This window comes from Anabrus simplex, chromosome 2 (genome assembly GCF_040414725.1).
Source record: "Anabrus simplex isolate iqAnaSimp1 chromosome 2, ASM4041472v1, whole genome shotgun sequence".
Taxonomy (NCBI): Eukaryota; Metazoa; Arthropoda; class Insecta; order Orthoptera; family Tettigoniidae; genus Anabrus; species Anabrus simplex.
In genome coordinates, this window is record NC_090266.1 from 11356104 (window position 1) to 11373724 (window position 17621).

Consider the following 17621-nt stretch of genomic DNA (forward strand, 5'->3'; position numbering starts at 1 on the left):
CTGCTCGACAGTAGGTTGATAGGGTACTCAATCCAGTGGTTGTCCCTATGATGGCGAACATTGCTAATAGAATGTTTCAGCAGGACAATACCCGGGTTCACACTGCACGCATCTCCAGAGAATCTCTCCACGACATCACAACCTTAGAATGGGCCGCCAGATCCTCGGACCTCAGTCCTATTGAGCATGTATGGGACATGATGGATCGACAACTGGCCAACCGTCCTCAGCCACCCACAACTCTGGAACAACTGACCCGTACAGTGCAGCAAACATGGGCGACATTCTAATTGGGTATATTATCTGCAGTTTATGAAAGTAGAGTGCAATAGACTCACATTCTATGTGGGGATTTTATGTACTCCCCATGAGAAGAGAGAGCAGTAGACACTCACACTTTGTGGGTATATTACCTACTGTCCATTAGGAGAGAGGACAATAGACTCTCATTCTATGTGGGTATGTTGTCTACTGTCCATGAGAGGAGAGGGCTACATACTCACATTCTTTGTGGGGATGTTATGTATTCTACATTTGAGGAGAGGGCAATAGACTCACTTTTATGTGGGGATGTTATCTACTGTCCATGAGTGAGAGAGCGATTGGCTCACATTCTATTGAGGGATGTAATCTATGTTCATTAGAGGAGAGGGCTAAAGACTCTCATTCTATGTGACGATGGTATCTACAGTCTATGAGAAAGGACGGCAATAGACTCTCAAAATATGTGAGGATGTCATCATCTACTGTCCATGAGAAGAGATGGCAACAGACTCACATTCTATGTTGGGATGTTCAGGACTCTCGATGAGAGGAGTGGGAAATAAACCTACATCCTACGTGGGGTTGTTATGTACTGTCCACGTGAGGGATGGTCAATAGACTCTAATTGTATGCGGGGATGTTATCTACTGTCCATGAGAGGAGAGGGCGATGGACTCTCATTCTATGTGGGAATGTTATCTACTGTCCATGAGAGGAGAGGGCTATATGCCCTCATTCTATGTGGGAATGTTATCTACTGTCCGTGAGAGGAGAGGGCTATATGCTCTCATTCTATGTGGGAATGTTATCTACTGTCCGTGAGAGAAGAGGGCTATATGCTCTCATTCTATGTGGGAATGTTATCTACTGTCCGTGAGAGAAGAGGGCGATGGACTCTCATTCTATGTGGGAATGTTATCTACTGTCCGTGAGAGAAGAGGGCGATGGACTCTCATTCTATGTGGGAATGTTATCTACAGTCCGTGAGAGAAGAGGGCGATGGACTCTCATTCTATGTGGGAATGTTATCTACTGTCCGTGAGAGAAGAGGGCTATATGCTCTCATTCTATGTGGGAATGTTATCTACTGTCCATGAGAGGAGAGGGCGATGGACTCACATTCTATGTGGGAATGTTATCTACTGTCCGTGAGAGAAGAGGGCTATATGCTCTCATTCTATGTGGGAATGTTATCTACTGTCCGTGAGAGAAGAGGGCTATATGCTCTCATTCTATGTGGGAATGTTATCTACTGTCCATGAGAGGAGAGGGCAATAGTCTCACATTCTATATTCTGAGGTTTTCTAGTGTCCATGAGAGGAGAGAGCAATAGACTCAAATTCTTTGTGGGGTTGTCATCTACTGTCCATGAGAGGAGTGGGCAATAGACTCTCATTCTATGTGGGGTTGTCATCTACTGTCCATGAGAGGAGAGGGCAATAGACTCTCATTCTATGTGGGGTTGTCATCTACTGTCCATGAGAGGAGAGGGCAATAGTCTCACATTCTATATTCTGAGGTTTTCTAGTGTCCATGAGAGGAGAGAGCAATAGACTCAAATTCTTTGTGGGGTTGTCATCTACTGTCCATGAGAGGAGTGGGCAATAGACTCTCATTCTATGTGGGGTTGTCATCTACTGTCCATGAGAGGAGAGGGATATTGACTCTCATTCTATGTGGGAATGTTATCTACTGTCCATGAGAGGAGAGGGCAATAGTCTCACATTCTATATTCTGAGGTTTTCTAGTGTCCATGAGAGGAGAGAGCAATAGACTCTCATTCTATGTGGGAATGTTATCTACTGTCCATGAGAGGAGAGGGCAATAGACTCTCATTCTATGTGGGGTTGTCATCTACTGTCCATGAGAGGAGAGGGCAATAGACTCTCATTCTATGTGGGAATGTTATCTACTGTCCGTGAGAGAAGAGGGCTATATGCTCTCATTTTATGTGGGAATGTTATCTACTGTCCGTGAGAGAAGAGGGCTATATGCTCTCATTCTATGTGGGAATGTTATCTACTGTCCATGAGAGGAGAGGGCGATGGACTCACATTCTATGTGGGAATGTTATCTACTGTCCGTGAGAGGAGAGGGCGATGGACTCACATTCTATGTGGGAATGTTATCTACTGTCCGTGAGAGGAGAGGGCTATATGCTCTCATTCTATGTGGGAATGTTATCTACTGTCCGTGAGAGGAGAGGGCTATATGCTCTCATTCTATATGGGAATGTTATCTACTGTCCGTGAGAGGAGAGGGCGATGGACTCTCATTCTATGTGGGAATGTTATCTACTGTCCATGAGAGGAGAGGGCAATAGTCTCACATTCTATATTCTGAGGTTTTCTAGTGTCCATGAGAGGAGAGAGCAATAGACTCAAATTCTTTGTGGGGTTGTCATCTACTGTCCATGAGAGGAGTGGGCAATAGACTCTCATTCTATGTGGGGTTGTCATCTACTGTCCATGAGAGGAGAGGGCAATAGACTCTCATTCTATGTGGGGTTGTCATCTACTGTCCATGAGAGGAGAGGGCAATAGTCTCACATTCTATATTCTGAGGTTTTCTAGTGTCCATGAGAGGAGAGAGCAATAGACTCAAATTCTTTGTGGGGTTGTCATCTACTGTCCATGAGAGGAGTGGGCAATAGACTCTCATTCTATGTGGGGTTGTCATCTACTGTCCATGAGAGGAGAGGGCTATTGACTCTCATTCTATGTGGGAATGTTATCTACTGTCCATGAGAGGAGAGGGCAATAGACTCTCATTCTATGTGGGGTTGTCATCTACTGTCCATGAGAGGAGAGGGCAATAGACTCTCATTCTATGTGGGGTTGTCATCTACTGTCCATGAGAGGAGAGGGCAATAGACTCTCATTCTATGTGGGGTTGTCATCTACTGTCCATGAGAGGAGAGGGCTATTGACTCTCATTCCATGTGGGGATGGTATCTACTATCCATGAGAAGAGAGGGCAATAGACGCTCATTATATGCGGGGACGTCATGTACTGTCCATGAGAAGAGAGGCCTATTGACTCTCATTCTATGTGGGGATGGTATCTACTGTCCATGAGAAGAGAGGGCAATAGACGCTCATTATATGCGGGGACGTCATGTACTGTCCATGAGAAGAGAGGGCTATTGACTCTCATTCCATGTGGGGATGGTATCTACTATCCATGAGAGGAGTGGGCAATAGACTCTCATTCTTTGTGGGTATATTTCTACTGTCCCTTAGAGGTGAGTGCAACTGACTCTCATTATATGAGGAGATGTTATCTACTGTCCATGATAGGAGAGGGCAATAGACTCACATTATATGTGGGGATGTCATCTACTGTCCATGAGAGGAGAGGTCTATTGACTCTCATTCTATGTGGGGATGGTATCTACTATCCATGAGAGGAGTGGGCAATAGACTCTCATTCTTTGTGGGTATATTTCTACTGTCCCTTAGAGGTGAGTGCAACTGACTCTCATTATATGAGGAGATGTTATCTACTGTCCATGATAGGAGAGGGCAATAGTCTGTCACTTTTTCCGGGGATATTATCTGCTGTACATGAGTGGAGAGGGCAATTGACTGGCATTATTTTTGGGGATGTTATCTGCTGTCTATAAGAGGAGGAGGCAATAGACTCTCATTCTATTTGAGGATATTTTCTGGTGTCCATGAAAGGAGAGGTCAATAGACTCACATTCTCTGTGGGTTTGTTATATACTCTCTGTGAGAATTGAGTTCTACAGAATGATATCCTGTCTGGGTTTTTATGTACCGTCCATGAGATGAGAAAGCAATAGACTCTCATTCTATGTGGGGTTTTTATGTACTGTCTATGAGAGGAGAGCCCAAGAGAATCATATTATATGTGTTTATATAATTTACATTTACGCGAGGAGATGGCAATATGGTCACATTCTATGTGGGTATTATTTACTTTCTATGAGAAGAGAGAAACATAGATTCGCATTCCATGTGGGGATGTTATGTACTTTCAATGAGAGGAGAGGGCAAGATACTGACATGCTATGTGGGGATCTGTTCTACTGTACTTGAGAGGGCAGTAGTTTCACAATCTATGTGGGGATGTTATCTATTGCACATGAGAGGAGGGGGCAATAGACTCACATTCTGTGCGGGGATGTACCTACTGAACATGAGAGTAGAAGGCAGTAGACTCACATTCTGTGCGGTGATGTATCTACTGAACATGAGAGGAGAGGGCAATAGACTCTCGCATTTGTGGAGTGTTATCTACTGCCCATGAGAGGAGAGGTCAATAGACACACTATTTATGTGCGGATGTTATATACTCTGCATGCGAAGAGAGGGGCATAGACCCACTTTTTATGTGGGCATGTTATGTACTCCACATTAGAGGAGCGTTCGATAGGCTCACATTGTATGTTGGGATGATTAATACCCTCAATGAAAGGAGAGGCCAATAGTCTCTCATTCTATGTGGGGATGTTATATACTGTCCATGATATTATGTACTCCACATTAGAGGAGAGGGCGATAGACTCACCTTGTATGTTGGGATGTTAAATACCGTCGATGAAAGGAGAGGCCAATAGTCTCTCATTCTATGTGGGGATATTATCTACTGTCCATGAGAGGAAAGGGCAACAGACTCTCATTCTATGTGCCTAGTGGTCATGAGAGGAGAGGGCAATAGACTCTCATTCTATGTGGGGATGTTATCTACTCTTCATGAGAGGAGTGGGCTATAGACTCTCATTATATGTGGATATCTTATCTACTCTCCATGAGAGGAGTGGGCAATAGACTCACATTCTATGTGGTGATGTCATCTACTGTTCATGAGAGGAGTGGGCAATAGACTCTCATTCTATGTGGTGATGTTATCTACTGTCCATGAGAGGAGTAGGCAATAGACTCTCATTCTATGTGGGGATGTTATCTACTGTCTATGAGAGTAGAGAGCTATAGACTCTCATTCTATGTGGGGATGTTATCTACTGTCCATGGGAGGAGTGGGCAATAGACTCTCATTCTATGTGGTGATGTTATCTACTGTTCATGAGAGGAGTGGGCAGTAGACTCTCATTCTATGTGGTGATGTTATCTACTGTCCATGAGAGGAGTGGGCAATAGACTCTCATTCTATGTGGGGATGTTATCTACTGTTCATGAGAGGAGTGGGCAATAGACTCTCATTCTATGTGGTGATGTTATCTACTGTTCATGAGAGGAGTGGGCAGTAGACTCTCATTCTATGTGGTGATGTTATCTACTGTCCATGAGAGGAGTGGGCAATAGACTCTCATTCTATGTGGGGATGTTATCTACTGTTCATGAGAGGAGTGGGCAATAGACTCTCATTCTATGTGGGGATGTTATCTACTGTCCATGAGAGGAGTGGGCAATAGACTCTCATTCTATGTGGTGATGTTATCTACTGTTCATGAGAGGAGTGGGCAATAGACTCTCATTCTATGTGGTGATGTTATCTACTGTTCATGAGAGGAGTGGGCAATAGACTCTCATTCTATGTGGTGATGTTATCTACTGTCCATGAGAGGAGTGGGCAGTAGACTCTCATTCTATGTGGTGATGTTATCTACTGTCCATGAGAGGAGTGGGCAATAGACTCTCATTCTATGTGGTGATGTTATCTACTGTTCATGAGAGGAGTGGGCAATAGACTCTCATTCTATGTGGTGATGTTATCTACTGTCCATGAGAGGAGTGGGCAATAGACTCTCATTCTATGTGGGGATGTTATCTACTGTCTATGAGAGTAGAGAGCTATAGACTCTCATTCTATGTGGGGATGTTATCTACTGTTCATGAGAGGAGTGGGCAATAGACTCTCATTCTATGTGGGGATGTTATCTACTGTTCATGAGAGGAGTGGGCAATAGACTCTCATTCTATGTGGGGATGTTATCTACTGTTCATGAGAGGAGTGGGCAATAGACTCTCATTCTATGTGGGGATGTTATCTACTGTTCATGAGAGGAGTGGGCAATAGACTCTCATTCTATGTGGGGATGTTATCTACTGTTCATGAGAGGAGAGGGCAATAGACTCTCATTCTATGTGGGGATGTTATCTACTGTTCATGAGAGGAGTGGGCAATAGACTCTCATTCTATGTGGGGATGTTGTCTACTGTTCATGAGAGGAGAGGGCTATAGACTCTCATTCTATGTGGGGATGTTATCTACTGTTCATGAGAGGAGTGGGCAATAGACTCTCATTCTATGTGGGGATGTTATCTACTGTTCATGAGAGGAGTGGGCAATAGACTCTCATTCTATGTGGGGATGTTATCTACTGTTCATGAGAGGAGTGGGCAATAGACTCTCATTCTATGTGGGGATGTTATCTACTGTCCATGAGAGGAGTGGGCAGTAGACTCTCATTCTATGTGGTGATGTTATCTACTGTCCGTGAGAGGAGTGGGCAGTAGACTCTCATTCTATGTGGTGATGTTATCTACTGTTCATGAGAGGAGTGGGCAATAGACTCTCATTCTATGTGGGGATGTTATCTACTGTTCATGAGAGGAGTGGGCAATAGACTCTCATTCTATGTGGGGATGTTGTCTACTGTTCATGAGAGGAGTGGGCAATAGACTCTCATTCTATGTGGGGATGTTATCTACTGTTCATGAGAGGAGTGGGCAATAGACTCTCATTCTATGTGGGGATGTTATCTACTGTTCATGAGAGGAGTGGGCAATAGACTCTCATTCTATGTGGGGATGTTATCTACTGTTCATGAGAGGAGTGGGCAATAGACTCTCATTCTATGTGGGGATGTTATCTACTGTCCATGAGAGGAGTGGGCAGTAGACTCTCATTCTATGTGGTGATGTTATCTACTGTCCGTGAGAGGAGTGGGCAGTAGACTCTCATTCTATGTGGTGATGTTATCTACTGTCCGTGAGAGGAGTGGGCAATAGACTCTCATTCTATGTGGTGATGTTATCTACTGTCCATGAGAGGAGTGGGCAGTAGACTCTCATTCTATGTGGTGATGTTATCTACTGTTCATGAGCAGTGGCGAAGCGTGATCTAAGTAAGGGGGTAGACAGACATTTATTTTATTTAAACTGGTTCAATCATATTATTATTATTATGAGGAATTTTGTTTTCGACGCATACATCTGTATTCAGTAGTATATTAATGACTGAAAATAAGACAAACCCTATAACAACCTATAACCCTACGTGCACTTGATTTATTTTTAAATATAGACGAAGTATGCCGCGGGAGTTGTCAAATAATAACCTACTTTTAAAATAAAAAATAGCAATATATTTCATTGTTATGTAGATTTAATAAGAGAAATAAGAAATAAATAGTTGTTCGTACAAGTCACCTTACTCAATATTCTTGTAAATGAGTTTAATCCGCCTGTCCTTCATTTCGGCAAATATATCTATTACTCTCCTCTTGAAGTCGAGCATCGTGCTAAGATTCCACAGGAATTCCTTCTCTATAGCTAGAGTTCCCAAGTTAGACAGTCTCTGGTTGATCATCCAATTCCTTAAATACGTTTTAATTCTTTGGAAGGCACTCATAGCGCGTTCACTAGAAACTGACTTTAACGGAATATACAGCATCAAGTTAAGCAATTTTTTCCGTATGTGTACTCTGGAGTACCTTATTAAGACTGGAAGCCAATAGTTATTGGGGTTATAATACCGCAACTAACATTGGCGGGCAAGAAAATGCACGTACTTGAAGGGTTTTGATGCTGTCATTCATTTATTAGGTGTAAGTTTACTATACTTCGTATTTGAATATTATTAATTTATTTTTAAACGTGTCTTATAATAAAGTAAATTCAAATTAATTACATTAAAAGCATGTCTGAGATGGTAGCCAATAAGAGCACCTTTACAAGAGACATCCAAATACTAGCCAATGAGAGCAAGAAGAGACGCTGGTAAATCTGTCTACTGGGCGGAGACATCTCGCTATAGGAAAGTCATAGTTCCACAGTCAGTGCCAACAGATAGCGTTAGTGTTGCTCTATCTCAAAGCTTTGAAAATCAAAGGGAAAATACACAGAATGGACAGCGTCTACTTTCGCCTACGTGCTTCGTGTAACTGACGCGAGCCTTAACATTGCCGAAGTGAGAAGGAAATAAGTAAAGCGGGGAATACAATAACGTCACGAATGTGGAAATAATTAATGTTCTAAAACTAATTGCATTAACCAGACAATATTTCTTTCACAAAATGTTAAGGGTACACGCTGTCTACCCTGTCTCCCCTGACGCTTCGCCCCTGTTCATGAGAGGAGTGGTCAGTAGACTCTCATTGTACGTGGGGATTATATCTACTGTCCATGAGAGGAGATAGCTATAGACTCGCTTTCTTAGTGGGTTTGTTGTCTACCTTACATTAAAGGACTGATTTATTTATAAATATCTCAATTTCAAGTATTCATTTTCTGTGCCTCTGTAGTGTGGTGGTTGAGGTGATTTCCTGTCACACCTGGAGGCCCTGCCTCGATTGCCGGCTTTGCTGCGAAATTTGAAACTTGCTAGGGGGATTGGAATTTATGTCTACTCAACCTCGGGAAGTCAATTGAGTAGATTGGGGCTTCGATTCCCATCTCAGCATTTGTCTAAATGTTTTTCCACGGTTCTGCTCCAGGCTAATGCCACGGCTAGTTCCAGCGCTCTTCCTTTTTTCTTCCAATCTTCCCATCCCCTACAAGGACCCTGTTCAGCATAGCAGATGAGGCTGCCTGGGCGAATTACTGGTCCTCCTGCCCATTTTTCATTAGACCAAATGTCTCTAGTTCCACGCTAGTTCCCTTGAGATGGGTACTCATTTCGTAGATGGGCGTGAGTGACTCTAACGTACTGGCTCCTGTCCTAGGCGGGGAACTAACGGTGGCACTTACTAACTTAAACAGAGCAATGAATGTTGAAACAAAGGGAATGATCTCGACAAGTGTGAGAACAGACAGCGCTTGTCGGCAGCGGCAAGCCACGCTATATAAACACTCCTCCATCTTTCACCACCTGGCTCGCCACTGTTTACTGGTGAACCACGTGATATTCCCAAGCTCTAAGTCCCGCCAAAATGCGGACATGCCAACTGAAAGATTTTGTTTGCTATCATTATGAGCTGTGTTCCAGTGTACGGATACATTGGTTTGTTGGTCCGGTGTCAATGATGGGATTGCAGTGCTTCCGTATGACTGAGTGGTCCACCATCACCTGGTAAAGACATCACGATAATAAATTCTCGTGTTCCTGGGATACTCACTGTAGTTCTCTTGCCTTTTCTTCTTTAATAATGATGATTACCATATTGATGATAATGATGCTTAAAGGCGCCAGTGTTGTTGTAACACATGGAAGGTAATGACCGTTACCTTTTATAAGGTACAAGCCTAATGGGATAATACGGAAAGCCACCTTCATGGCTGCTAAGAATTCGATTCGAACCCACTATCTCCCGATTGCAAGCGACACGCGCCGGGCAGTGTTGCTGTTCTTCGAGTATTTGAGCAGTCGCGAGAAAGTTTCACAATGATGAAGATGTAGCGGGTGGTCTTTCTTAATCCTCCTCTACCTCGCCCAGGCAGCCTCACATGCTATGCTCAAGGTGGGGATAGGGAAGGAAGCGGCAGTAGCCATCCCGGCATTTGCCTGGAGAAGTGGGAAACCACGGAAAACCACTTCCAGGGTGGGAATGGAACCCACCTCTACTCAGTGGACCCCGTTCCAGCCCTCGTATCACTTTTTCTAATTTCGTGGTAGAGCCGGGAATCGAACCCGGGCCTCCGGGGATGGCTGCTATTCACACTAACCACTACACCACCTCTCCATAACTAGATGTGGGGTTACGGGCTAATGCCAGCAGCAATGGTGAGCGCCGAGATGTGGCAACGTTGTATACACTGATTTGTTTATTTGTCCCTGGTTGGAAGAGGCTAGGGTTTCAGTTACCTGCTCGAACTGACGACCTGCACCAGGTCCTCCAGATAGCGTTCTGAGGTGATCACGCACGATACCACCGTACAGCTCCCACAGTCTGTAAATAAGGTGGTCTCTACTGGTGGCACAGGTGAAAGCAATACGTGGCTCCTGTGCTAGTGGATAGCGTCTGTCGTTGTGAATAGGCCGTATCCTTCCCAGGGACGCACTAGCCCGCCTGTCTTGATGCAGATGTTGTGTCCTTACTATTCGTATGCAACCTTACCATATATGTGAAGTGCTCGAAGGTTCGAATCCTACGCAAGTATATTTTTTACCGCAATACCACATGACGTAGTGTAGATAGTAAGTTCTTACCCCAATGTCGGCAGCTTTGAACATAGTTTTATATGGTTTCTCATTTCCACACCAAGCTCGTAACCATACCTGTGCCACTATGTTGCTCTCACCAGGTGATCGTACTTTGGAACCCCGGTCAGGTTCGCGGTCCACTCAGCCTGCGTGGGCTATCAGTCCCTCAGGCTGAGTAGTGGTTGTATGCGCATTGCCAGGAAAAGTTAAAATACATAGGATAAAAGGTCTGTTTTATATTGACGATACGGGAAATAACCTTATTAGAGGAGTTCATCTTTTTCTTTACAATTTGCTTCACCGACACAGATAGGTATTACGGCGACGTTGGTTAGGAGAGCGAAGTAAGCGGCCGTGGTGTGAAAATGGGAAACCACGGAAATCCCTCTTCACAGCTGCCAACAGTTGGGTTCGAACCCACAGAGAACTCGCTCGGTGAGACATGATAGTAGGAAGGGGGAGGGTAATGCGGCTTAGCAACCCCATCATCTATATGAACAATGCAGACAGGTTTTAGTAATTATCATCACTTTTCCTACTCTGCAGGCCGGTAAAAGTTATTTCTACAAAATGCGAGCTCGAACCAAGTAGCCGCAGTGTTATACTGAATAAACTTGGTATGCTGCTAAGCTGCTGGGTTTCAACGACATCTCTGTCTTTCTTCTTTTCTTTCTTTCTCTCTTTCTTTCTTTCTTTCTTTCTTTCTTTCTTTCTTTCTTCGATCTGCATTTTACTCCGATAACCCTGCCGTTTCCAATGAGCAGGCAGATGACCTATAATAACTATGATAAAAGTTTCATCCTATAATTACTGGAGGATTTTCACATCCTCTTGGCCGTGCAAGGTTCAAACACGAGGACTGCTTAGCCAAGGAGCCTTAGTGTTCTGTAGCAGTACATCCGTTTGGACTAAGTCAAAGCTAAGGATTAGAAGGAAGCGATCGTAGCGTTGAGAAGAGAACCACCCCAATATTATCTTAGAGTTGAAGTAATAAATTAACTATACCACCAGTTTTGAAATAACTGACATGAGATTTGCACCCGCTGAGTTATACACTATAATCAACTGTATCGCACCCCTTAGAGAGGCTTCTTCCATAGATTTGTCTGAACAGTATTGCGTAAACACCGTGCGTGTTACCAAAAAACATACCTCTCCTTTACACGCTACAGCCTTTACACCTAAGCTATTCAGCCTAGCATTAGACGATCCGGAGTCCAGTTGTCGGGCATTTTAAACTCTGAATTCCTATAGCTGAAGATTTTTGGTAGTAAACAAATGGCCTAAGAGACGGGGACCCGGGTTCAATCCCCGGTCTAGCAAGGGATTTCAATTTTATTCCCATCAAACGCCGCATATTTACTTCCCCAAGATATCTAAAAGATCACACTAAATCGATTCTACAACCAATCCTCATACATTAAACTAGTACTCATTTCTGTTGAAGGTTCAGTAAACTTCAGTAAACCTCGCTAACATCATAACAGGCAATTGAACTCTCATTCTTTCAAGTAGATAGAACATAATGGCTGTTGTAGGGCTGGGCGGGTTCTAAAACACCTTGTCAGCATTTTTGTGCTGAGTAAGCACTCGAGGTCATTGACCCCCTGCCACGTGCTATTGTTTCCAAACAAGACCACGTGCTCGTGACACCTGCCATCTTGACAGACTCTAACCTCAGTTTTTTGAGCACGTGGGCGCGGCTAAGCACACAGCTGCCATCTTGACAGGTCCTAACAACGTGCAACTGTTTGGCGTGGATAATGAATAAGTGCACAGGGCTAACCTCACTGCTGTCATCTGGACAGTTCCTAACCACGTGCAATTGTTTGGCGTGGATATTGAATAAGTGCACAGGGCTAACCTCACTGCTGTCATCTGGACAGTTCCTAACCACGTGCAATTGTTTGGCGTGGATATTGAATAAGTGCACAGGGCTAACCTCACTGCTGTCATCTGGACAGTTCCTAACCACGTGCAATTGTTTGGCGTGGATATTGAATAACTGTGCGCGGCTAACCTCACTGCTGCCATCTTGAAAGGTCCTAACCACATGCAATTGTTTGGCGTGGATATTGAATAAGTGCACAGGGCTAACCTCACTGCTGTCATCTGGACAGTTCCTAACCACGTGCAATTGTTTGGCGTGGATATTGAATAAGTGCACAGGGCTAACCTCACTGCTGTCATCTGGACAGTTCCTAACCACGTGCAATTGTTTGGCGTGGATATTGAATAAGTGCACAGGGCTAACCTCACTGCTGTCATCTGGACAGTTCCTAACCACGTGCAATTGTTTGGCGTGGATATTGAATAACTGTGCGCGGCTAACCTCACTGCTGCCATCTTGAAAGGTCCTAACCACATGCAATTGTTTGGCGTGGATATTGAATAAGTGCACAGGGCTAACATCACTGCTGTCATCTGGACAGTTCCTAACCACGTGCAATTGTTTGGCGTGGATATTGAATAAGTGCACAGGGCTAACCTCACTGCTGTCATCTGGACAGTTCCTAACCACGTGCTCGTGACAGCTGCCATCTTGACAGACCCTAACCTCAGTTTTTTGAGCACGTGGGCGCGGCCAACCACACAGCTGCCATCTTGACAGTTCCTAACCACGTGCAATTGTTTGGCGTGGATATTGAATAAGTGCACAGGGCCAATCTCACTGCTGCCATCTAGACAGTTCCTAACCACGTGCAATTGTTTGGCGTGGATATTGAATAAGTGCACAGGGCTAACCTCACTGCTGTTATCTGGACAGTTCCTAACCACGTGCAAATGTTTGGCGTGGATATTGAATAAGTGCACAGGGCTAATCTCACTGCTGCCATATGGACAGTTCCTAACCACGTGCAATTGTTTGGCATGGATATTGAATAAGTGCACAGGGCTAACCTCACTGCTGTCATCTGGACAGTTCCTAACCACGTGCAAATGTTTGGCGTGGATATTGAATAAGTGCACAGGGCTAACCTCACTGCTGTCATCTGGACAGTTCCTAACCACGTGCAATTGTTTGGCGTGGATATTGAATAAGTGTACAGGGCTAACCTCACTGCTGTCATCTGGGCAGTTCCTAACCACGTGCTGGTGTTGGGCGCCAAATTTTGGAAAAGTTAACGACTCTAACGTCACAGCTGCTATCACGACGGGACTTAGCACGTGCAGGCGCAGAAATCTGAGAAAGATTACACAGAACTACACAGAACATAGTTTCGCGGCCAGATGCCCTTCCCCGCCACCATCTTAGAGGGGCCTAAAGATCCTAGTTTTACGGCTAGCTGTCCTTATCAACATCACCTTGCCGAATACCCATTCCCCGACACCATTTTGGAGGGGCCTAACCTCACAGGGTCCTATTTTTAAATTCTCAACGCAGTGAGTACTATAACAGAATATATAAAAGCAATAGAGGAAAAAGTGAAGCCAGGAAATAGCGTGGATATTTTCGAAGCAAATACAACAGTGAAGGTTAGAAAACATCACATTGACTTGGAAGAAGGGGACGAAAGCAGCAGCGCGAGACAGGTGGCACCATCTATAGACGCAACAACAGAAACACGAGAGGAAGACAACCAGGCAAAGGCGTCAACAACTGGAGAGAGCAACAATCCGCATGGTAAAGATATAGAGGGCATAGATCGTTCCCAGAAAACATTCGGGGAAACAAATAACATGAGGACATCTCTCGGCCGCATAGTGCAACTGAGAGTCAGAATAGCACACTATCTGCCGATGACGAGGAAAACCACCAAGGAAGAATTAAACACGCAGCAAATCCTACATTTCCAATAACACAAGGCAGGAAACGTTATAACGCTATAGTCAAGCAGACGACAATAAATGTCGAGACAGTAAATGAGAAATTAGAAAGCATAGTGGAATTCCTGGAAAACAAGCTAGATCAAATAAATGAGCAAAAAGAGTCTAAAAAGCAAAATTACAACAGAAATAAACCACACGGTCAGGACAGCACAAAATGCATTCGATGAAACAAGCACTAGTACACGCGAAGAGAAGAATCAAATTCGCCAGAGAGAGACAATAAGGGAAACGAGAAACAAATGGTATAACATATCGCCTTTAACCAATCAAAGAAAAAATGATGACGGTGAACTAGAAGCGGCAGAAAAAATGGCCTGGCTGCACGTAGGTCGGCTTAAACAGAGCACCACGGCAACAAATATAAGAAAATTCTTGGAAAGGAATGGCATCATAGGACACATAGAATGTGAAGAACTTCATACACTGGGAGACAGAAAAGATTTTAAGGTCGGTTTCCCATATATCTACCTGGAAGATGCACAGAGCGCGGATTTCTGGCCACAGGGAATACAAGTCAGAAGATTTCGCTTTCGGAGATATGATAGGAGACCAGAGGAAGAACGAGGGGTGGAACTTCAGTAAACATCTCACCCAATTGCCAAAGAAGAAGGGACCTTGGTCGAGCACGGAAATAAGTGTATTATTATGGAATATAGAGGGAATAAGAAACGCAATACCCCACATATCACAGAAGACAATAGATGACACAGATGTTATAATACTGACAGAGACATTCCTCACGGAACCAATGGACTTGCAAGGTTACTATGGTATACACACGCTAGCGACCCCGACAGAAGGAAGACCAGCAGGGGGAGTCACAATCTTCATAAAAGGGAAACTGGGAGATATCAAGCAAATCATCAAGGAGGAAAACATGGTCACAATAATCACATCAGAAATTACGATAATAGGAATTTATATTCAGCCAAATACACCTATAGAAAACATAATGGATAAAATATCTATAGCCATAGAACAAACGAAAGCAGAAAGGAACGTTATAATTGCCAGAGATTTTAACTGCAGGATAGACAAAGAAAATACCAAAACTCGCATCATTCTTGAGACACTGGAAGAAGAAGGCTTCAAAATAGCGAACAAAAAAGAAACACCAACCTACTTTGCACAGAACGGTCATAGCGCCATCGACCTACTATTTTTTAGAGGAGTACAACTACAATTGTGTAAACAAGAAGGCCTATGGAACTCATCGGCAGCACCAATAAGGAAACACATACCTATAATGACACGCCTACGCATGGAAATCCAACAAAAGAGGAAGGAAGCAAAAAGACCAAGTATATATACTAGAAAAATCCAGCGGGAAACAGTAGAAGAAAGCGAGGAAAACATCGGGAAAGCTAGAAACCTAATAGAAGAAGAAAGACTAGAAGAAGCCCTAGAAACAGCCACCAAAGTAATAACGAAAGCTATAATAGTAAAGGAAAGAAGACACGCACAAGCTTGGTTTGACCAAGAGTGTTACTAGGAAAGAAAAGCAACTCTAAAGGCCCTGAATGCAGCAAAATTATACAGATGCCCAGAAGACTTAACAGCATATGCAGAGAAAAGGAAAAAATATAAAGAACTAATAAAAAAGAAAGAATATACAGAGAAACAAGGAAGGAAACAAGCCGAGGAAGCAAAATTAGACCCATACATATCGCTGAAAAAGAAGACATCAATCGGAACAGGAGAAATTCATGTGGAGAACTGGGAACATCATTTCTCGAACATACTGAATAAGGAAGGGCTGAAGCAAGCATATGACATAGAAACAGCAGAACCCGCACATGCTGTGGAGCCAATAACAACGTATGAAATTAGGAAAGCAATACAAGGAGGGAGAAACAAGAAATCCGCAGGACCAGACAAAATTTACATGGAACACTTAAAAGATTCACTTGGCGAGATGGAAGAACTGTGGAAAGACCTAATGAACAAATGTATACAGACTGGGAAAATACCAGAGGGATGGAACACAGCGACTCTAAAGATATTGTTCAAAGGAAACGGGAGCAGAACATCACTAGACTCATTTAGAGGAGTAGCACTAGAAAATGCATCCTTTAAAGTTTTCACGAAGATACTAAATGAAAGATTACAGGAAGCCTTCAGTGGGTACATTCCAGAAAATCAATTCGGTTTTATGAAAGGCAGGAGCACGGTCCAGGCAGTGAAATACCTAATAAATCAGGTAGAAGAAGCCTTAAGACACAACACAAAGGAGGGAAATATCACTCAGTCTTTGTTGATTTCGAGAAGGCACTAGACTCAATCGACAGGCGAAAGCTAATGGAGAAAATGAAATTGACAATCGGCGAGAGAGACCCACTGGTGAGAATAGTTGAAGCATGTCTACAGAGGAACATAATCCGAATAAACAACAACGTAGAAATTTCTGAAGGCATAATACAGACGATCGGAGTTATGCAAGGGGATCCCATGAGTCCCACACTTTTCAACATTTATACAGCAGATGTGAACCGCATAGTAGAGGAAGGATCAAACGCAGAGCTGATCCTATACGCAGATGACATGCTGATCGGAGCGAAAGAAAAGGAGGATGTGCAGAGGGCAGTCCGCAGACTAGAGACCTGGGTGGAGGAAAACAGCCTACAGATAAATGAAGAAAAGACAGTACAAATGACCTTCAGAAAAGGTGGGAAATCAACGCCCAAAGACAACATGACATTACACCAAAAGCCATTACAAAAGGTACGAAATTACAAATATTTGGGAATAACACTACAGACAACGGCGGCGTCCTTTGGTACACATATTCAAGAAAGAACGGCAGCAGCAATCAGAGCCTCATACAGCATCCAAAACATTTCAAACCTTTCAATCAGCACGGCGATGAGACTTTTCAAGACGACAGTAGCGCCAGTGATAACATATGGAATTGAGATCGTGTGGGAAAAGCTGAAGGTCGGAGACCTGATGAGAATAGAAAGAATAAAAGCAATGTTCATGAAGAGGATTACCCGAGTCGGAAAGTCAGCGCCATCCCGGATGGTATACGAAATGATGCGGGAGACGTATTTCATAGAAGACATACGATCACAATTCTACCTACAATCAACGGAAGCAAGCAGGGCACTAGTAAACATCAGGGAAAGGAAGAAAAGTGAAATCGACCTCGACTTCTACGCCTCACCAGCGATGACGGACGATAGATGGACTAGAGAGTGCAGCACACAACGCCACGTGATAACACGACTCTCCATACA